The sequence below is a fragment of the Puma concolor genome, chromosome B4, assembly GCF_028749965.1.
Source record: "Puma concolor isolate L17-30 chromosome B4, mPumCon1.1.hap2, whole genome shotgun sequence".
Taxonomy (NCBI): domain Eukaryota; kingdom Metazoa; phylum Chordata; class Mammalia; order Carnivora; family Felidae; genus Puma; species Puma concolor.
In genome coordinates, this window is record NC_141673.1 from 93,379,430 (window position 1) to 93,387,677 (window position 8,248).

The window sequence follows — 8,248 nt, forward strand, 5'->3', positions numbered from 1 at the left end:
ATAAACCAATTCAATAAATTTGCAGGATACAAAATCAACAAATAAAAATTAGTTCTGTTTCCATATGCTAACAACAAACTATCTGAAAAGGAAATTTGAAAAACAGTCCCATTTACAATAACAAAAAAAGAATAAGATACTTTTAGTAATAAACTTAAGGAAGGGAAAGACTTGTATACTAAAAACAAGACATTGATGAAAAAATTAAACAAAAAATAAACAAATGGAAAGAAATACCATATTCATGGATTGGAAAACTTAATATTATTGAATGTAATGCCTATCAAAATCCCAATAGCAATTTTTACAGCAATAGAAAAAAAAATCTAAAATTTACTGGAACACAAAATACCATCAATAGCCAAATCCAACTAAAGAAAGAACAAACCTGGAGGCATCACACTTCCTGGTTTCAAAATATGTCACAAAACCACAGTATTCCCACCCATGAAATTGAGTACAGTGCCCAGAAATAAATCCACACATCTAGGGTCAGCTGATCCTTGACGAGGGTGCCAATAGCAAACAATGAGAAAAGGATAGTCTCTTCAACAAATGGGTATCCACATGCAAAAGAATGAAGTTGGATTTTTAGCTTACAGTAAACACAAAAATCAACTCAGAATGAATTAAACACTTAAATGTAAGACCTCTATCTGTGAAACATCCTAAGAAAAAACATGGGAACAGTTTAATGACATTTGTTTTGGCAATAATTGTATGGAAATGACATCAAAAACACAGGTAACAAAAACAAAAATAAACAAATGGGACCATATTAAACTAAATTTCTACACACCAAAGGAAACTATACACAAAATGAAAAAGCAACCTACAGAATGGGATAGAGTATTAAAAATAGTCAAACTCATAGAATACAAAGAATGGAATGGTGATTACCAGGGACGGAGGGAAGTGGAAGCCGGGAGTTATTAATCAGCATAAAATTTCAGTTAAACGGATGAATATTCTCTAGAGATCTGCTGTCAAACACTGCACCAATTATCAACAATAATGTATTGTACACTTAATTTGTTAAGAGGATAGGTCCCATGTTAGTGTTCTTACTACAACAAAATAAAAGTTTTAAAAAGAAAGTTAAAAATCATATCAATCAATTCCAGTGTTTGCACTTACTTAGATCCCGATTCAATACACAAATATAAAGAAATGAGGTAAACTGAACACTGACAATATTTGATAATATAAGAAATATTGTTAATTTTTAGGTATAACATTGACATGATGTGATTTTTAAAAAATAATTCTTATCTTTTTAAATATCCACATAGAAATACAGATGGATGAAATGCCATATTGTCTAGTATTTGCTTCAAAATAACTTAAGGTGAGGGGAAATGGTGAGAATTTAGATCGATCAAATTTGGTTATCAGTTGATATATATTGGAGCTGAGATTATGTGCATAAGAGTTCATTATACCATCCTCGCTATTTTTGTGTATGTTTAAAATATTCCAAACTAAAACTTTTGTTTAAAGTGTGCTATAAATATTATCAGTATGTCAGCGACATGTACAATTAGTAGCCTAAAAGGTGCTTCTTGATAATCCAGGTTTTTTTTTTTCATCTCCTTGGTAGATCCTCTGTCAAAACTAAGGGAAAAGAAATAAGAAAAAAAAAAAATGAATGCATGTCTGCCCCAGTGAAAGAAGCTCCAGATTTCAAAACTATAGTTCAATAATCTTTCCCAAATCTAAGATAAAGGACTGACATCTAATTCCCATCCTTCATGTTGACCGTGCTGTGTCATTGTGATTGACCCAAATTAATCAAGATGGAATATTGCATGCCAATGATAAATTTTTGTCTTTACTCTGAGGATACATAGTAACTCTCTGACTTTGGTAACTGATAAAAGGAAGAAATTCCCAGACAACAGGTATCTTCCTTGAAATATAATCTTTATCCTTAAAAAAATTTAGCTCCCATGTATAGCTGAGTTGAATATGGATGTGGTTTAAACATGTGAAATAAGCACTATTCTCTCCCCATCATATGCCAATCACGTAGAATTACTTCTGTGCAAATCTTGTTAACTAGGCTAAAGACACAGTGGCTACAAGTATGATAGGGAAAATAAAAATAAAGAAGAAAGGAACAAATGAAAGAAAAACTAGAGGGAGGAAAGGAGGGAGGGAGAAAGAAAAGAAGAAACCGAGGAAGGAAGACAGACAAAAGTTGACCCTTCTTAGCAAAATGCAGAACATTTCAATTTAGTAAGCGCGGTGCAGCTGTTCTTCATAAACCCATGAAGAGTGCAGCCAATTGCCCATTAAAGATTTACCAGCCATTCCTAATCTTCACTGCGCAAAGTGTCCATTGGAGATTTCCCTGTACTAGTTGGTGAGGATTACTCTTCCTTTCAAAGTCATTTATTGTCACTGAGGAATCTGGACTGTAAGAAATGGATTGTTGGTTATATAACCAAAAATTTACATATGATTACTGACTTTATCAGATCTCAAGTTGTCCCAGAGCACTCTAATAAGACCTTAAATGTATGCAAAAATAAATTTGTTAACTAACTACCTGAAAAGTTAAATAAATGGCATCTTAAAACCGGATCATGTCCCTGAGTTTTGAGCTCAATAAGGGGTATTAACTTGGGAATAGTAACATTTCCCTCTTAATCCACTATCTCCAGATTTGCAAAAATGTAGCCAGGACTAAGACAATAATTCCAGTCATCTTATATAACTGAACTACCAAATCTAGAAAATACCACCAACCTATGAAATGTCCAAATATACTGGTTCAAATAGTTCAGTTATTCATATTTACATTAATTATTTCAAAGATATGTATTGGCTGCTCATATGCCAAGTACAGTACCTGGTAATACAAAGGTGATAAGAACAGAAAAGTCTCATGGAACATACAGTCTAGAGGGGAACTAAGGGATAGGCCTCATCTAGACCTTAAAAGGTAAGTATCATTTAAGCAAACAAGATGGGACTCTTGGCAGCCTCCTCAAATGACTACATTGATCCAGAGAGTCCTTGGAGATCTAGAATTATTCTTTCCAGGTTTCTTAGAAGGGCCCTCATCCTCTTCCCTCTATTCCATTTCAGAAATAGTTACAAAGAGATTGCAGAAAAGAATAGAACCTGTGTTTAGTTTGGGGAATCCAAAAGAAGAGAAAACATATTCCCTACTTCCCTTCTGGAACTCTGGGAAACAACATCTGCATTCATTCAGTCAGTGGTTTCATAGGGATCCTTGTTTTGGGGCAGGCACATCTTTATATGGCTTTTTCCTCCCCACACCACTAAAGCAAGACAGCAGTGGAGCTAAATGGTTTCATGGGATGCCTGGGGTAGAGGGTCCCAGATTTCTCCAAGTCTGCAACACTCCAAAAGGTGTGGGAGGTACACTGACTCTTGCTTTTTCCTTACCTTTTCAGGATACTGATGTTAGCTCTGAAAGAGAGAAGAGAATGTGAGAGAGAGAGAGAGAAAGAGAAAGAACAAGTGTCCCCAAATGGATCCTGCAGTCTGATGATAGGGCACGGAAGTATGAAGCAGCATGGAAGACCAAATAGGACAACTGCATATTTCAGGAGAGACCAGTGCAGGACAGGTAAAGACCAACACGTAAATACCATCTCTATTGCTATCAGACTGTTGAAACATCACAGCTTAGATTAGCCCCAGGAAAAAACAGAAATTATGACTGGATGGCGCTTAGACTAGAAATAGAGAAAACTCAGAATTGACTTAGCTTGTAATGTTTATAACCAGGGAGTAATGGTGTCCTTGAATGTATATTTAGTTGAACCATATAAACTTAAATTTTTTTACACAACTAAGACAATTGAAAATAGTACAACCTGTATGCAAGCTCTGTGTGTATTTGTATATATATGTGTGTGTTTGCAAAAATAACCAAATGTACTTGAATATTAGACCCTTCGTAATAGCCACCTTCAGAAGTTCTATTTTTGCTGTTGTCATTGTTCAACTCTTTCTTAAGCTTTCAGCATCATTTTGTGAACCATATAAGAATATCAATTCCATTAGTTTACATTGACTTTCCATGTTTAATTAGCAATTGTACAATAAAGAAAACAAGAAAAAATATGATTTGCTTAAATCATGACTTTATTCACCAAACTAGGCATTTGTAAGCTTGTGGCAGTTTCCAGAAATCAACAGACACATGTTTATTAGTTCTGAATATATTCAAGGAATAAAGACAATCCCAAAGATGTTTTAAGCAATGGCTACTATGTTATCATGCACACATTGTTAAGATGACTATTTTGGGTTTTTTTTGTTTGTTTGTTTGTTTGTTTTTTAATTTTTTTTTCAACGTTTATTTATTTTTGGGACAGAGAGAGACAGAGCATGAACGGGGGAGGGGCAGAGAGAGAGGGAGACACAGAATCGGAAACAGGCTCCAGGCTCCGAGCCATCAGCCCAGAGCCTGACGCGGGGCTCGAACTCACGGACCGCGAGACCGTGACCTGGCTGAAGTCGGACGCTTAACCGACTGCGCCACCCAGGCGCCCCAAGATGACTATTTTGAATGAAAACATTAATTTGGATGTATTAGCATATTTGTGGAAAACCAGACCTAAGCCAAAAAAAAAAAAAAAAAAGATTACTTTATAGTCAGACGTATTTAGGACAGTGACAAATATCTCAACTTTGACCAAATGGTCATTTCCCTTGAAATCGCATTCCATCACTGTCTCACTTTCCACAATGCCATATATTATTCTGTACTTTAGAAAGAGCTCCTTTAAGGAGTCCACAGCATTAGTGCCATCATGCAAGAAGTGAGGGAGCTTGAAAGAGTCAGTCACGCAGCCTCCACTGTCTCTCAAGCAGCTATCTTAGTATTTTTACAAACATTACTCTTAATCTCATTTTTCATTCCCATCTTGCAACTTTATGCCTTCCTATTGATCTAAGTGCTGCTGCTTAGAGACACCAATGAGAAATGCTGAGAACATTCAATAAATAAAAAATATCCATCCACCCTGTACGTGATTCCTCTTTAAAAATTATGCAAGTAAAATAGTGTTTTTCTGCTCCCTGTTCGTTCTTGAGACCAAAGTCTATGCCCTGCATGTGAAATTAACTCCAGGGGATGAGTAGAGGGTGTTCTAAATTTCAAATCTCAATCCTAGTTCTGAAGCCCAATATTGCCTTAGAGAAGTTGCCTTCTATAATTATTGATTACCTTGCACATACTGTAATTGAAGTCACATCTACAAAGATCTCAGTTTAGATTGTAGCACTTGTGATTTTTCCTCGATGAGAAATGCATTTATTTGCATTACTTCTATAAAAGAAGTTGTTTTTTTAAAAATGAGAAAACACTCTTTTATTGCACATATTTAGCTAGTTAGAATCTAGCCGGAGATCTTGGTATATTTTTGTACACTTGACACATTTTTTTCATTCAAATGATTGTTTGTTTTAAAAATTTCCAAAGGCCACCTGGGAGGTGAGGTTTTTATCAAGTAGGTGAGCCAATTCAGGCAGGGATCAGAGTTATATGCTTCATCTCTGTTTATAGATGTTGAAGGTGAGTATCACTGAGCAGGATGGAAAGAATCCTGACCTAGGCATCAGGAGATGTGGGTTCTAGTATTCGCTTACCAAGCTATCTGGATTTAATTTGACTTCCACAAACTCTGATTCTACTATCTATGAAAATGAAGGAGCTGATACCTGATCTCCACTACCATTAGTCTTTTCTGGGCTTCATGCACAAAATGTGAAGGTGTATTTTCATAAACAGCTGGTTGCATTTTATGGCAACATTATCTGTCTCTGCACCCTCATTTCCAAGTCCCTTAAGAACACTAAAATTATTTTGTCCACGGAGAACAGAATACTGAGGAGAAGGACCCAGGAGTTTGCACTGGGAAGCAGTCTCAATTAGGCTCTCTTAAGTTCTTAGTGACCAAAAAAACAAAACAAAACAACAACAACAACAAAACCAAACTTGATGTGATGAGAAAACAGCTACTTTGAGGTGCTGCCTTGGCATTTACTGTATGACCAGCTCACACCCAGAGTCTGGACATTTGGATAAGTATCTGAGTTTAGGATTCCCGCCACAAGTTCCTGCTTTGGTTTTCCCAGGACATCTGTTCAAATAATCACTATGGTTGAGCCCACGAAAAGTTGACCTCCGCCCTGACCACCTTAGAAGTAATGGGTGCTTGCTTCTCTGCTCTCTATCCCCTGCTTGCTCATGACCTGGGATGGAGGCCTGCTCTTCCCCAGGCTCATTGCGCTCTGCTCCTCTTCTGGGATTTCTGTATAACAAATCTTGTGACTTTATTTCTTTTGAGTGAGTATACTGAAACTGCACCTTCAATCAAAATGACTCTGGGGTTTTTACTTCCCTTAAGTGGGAGCTCAGATGCTGAGGAAGCTACCTGAGACCCCCATGTGTGAAGCCGATGTCTCCTCATTCAGCAGGCCATAATCTACATATTCTTAATTTAATATACTGGCTCCAAGCACCCTCCAGCACACTTGACATCAAAAAAAAGGGGGGGGGGTGGTGGAATTTATTGCTCATGCCATTGAAAAGTCTAGCTCTGGAATGAATTGTAGCTTTTCAAAATTCATACACTGAAGCCTTGACCCTCAGCATCTCAGAATGTGACTATATTTGGAGAGGTGCTTTACAGGGGTCGTTAAGGTTAAATGAGGTCATTAGGTTATTGGGCCTTAATCCAACTTGACTGGTGTCTTTATAAGAAGAGGAAATTTTTTTTTCAATATATGAAATTTATTGTCAAATTGGTTTCCATACAACACCCAGTGCTCATCCCAAAAGGTGCCCTCCTCAATACACATCACCCACCCTCCCCTCCCTCCCACCCCCCATCAACCCTCAGTTTGTTCTCAGTTTTTAACAGTAAGAAGAGGAAATTTGGATACACAAAGAAACACCAGGACAACACATGCACAGAGGGCCAATCACATGAAGAGGCACCAAGAGGGTGGCCATCTGCAAACCAAGGGAAAAGGCCTCAGAGGAAACCAACCATAATAACACCTTGACCTTGGACTTTCAGACTCCAGAACTGTAAGAAAATAATTTCTGTAGTTTAAGCCACCAAATCCGGTGTTTTGTTACAGCAGCCCTAGCTAACTAATACCAGTCTCTTTCAGGGCTGGATATATCATTTGCAAATCCTCGTGAAAAAAGAAAATGTGGTGCCCCCCGGTTCAAAAAGCAAGAAAAAAAAAGTGTCACTAATGATACTAAACATGAGGCGCTTTTTCCCTTCTCTAGTGTCCCTCTGACTTGGCATAGTTGTTTTGTTGTTTAGGCTTTGGGGGTATTTTTGTTCCTACTTTTTGCTATTTCAGTAATTCTAAGCAGAGGAAAATCAAAATGTTAAATTATTAGCATGAATTTTACCATTCATCTCTGTATTGCGCAATGCCAGTTTTAAATGCAAATGTAAGAGCACTTATCTCACATGCAGGATCACCAAAATTGCACAACTCCTATTTCGTAGCCTATACACACATAGAGACATCAATCTTAGGAGAATAGTGGAAACATGACAGAAACTAACTCAATTGTTTTTATTTCACTTCTGGAGACACATAAATTCTACCAACACTCTATCCTACATTTATTGATAAGTATGGAAGAACTGAAAGGAAAAGCAACTAAAAGTTGCTCTTTCTTTCCCTTTCCTTCTAGTGATTATTTTCAAAGTGGTTAACTAATATGGGGAAGTAACAACGAGCAAGAAAAGTTCTGACAGAGTCGTTTGGTCATTTGTGTTTTTTTTTTCTTTTCTTTTCTTTTCTTTTCTTTCTTTCTTTCTTTCTTTCTTTCTTTCTTTCTTTCTTTCTTTCTTTCTTTCTTTCTTTTCCTTCCTTCTTTCTTTCTTTTTAGAATGCTCTTGTTTACTTTCTGCATTCCAAGCCAGTTCTGATTCAGAGGGAAGACATGGCCTCCCTGGACGGTCAGCGCCCCTACTTACTCAGTCAGAGACATGTCAGGCTTACCTTGTACTCACTTTGAGTCTCACTGAGCCTCTACACATTGTGGAGTTCACTGGAACTCTGTGCTTCTGGCTCATCGTGAATGCTGTATGCAAGCGAGGGGCAAGGGAAGCAGACAGGTGTACAAGCACTCCTGTGTTCACACACATGTTCCATTGTTCCACTGGACTTTACTCACAGAATACAAGTTCGAGAATAAAATGAATTTTTTCAAGGCAACAGCAGTGCATTA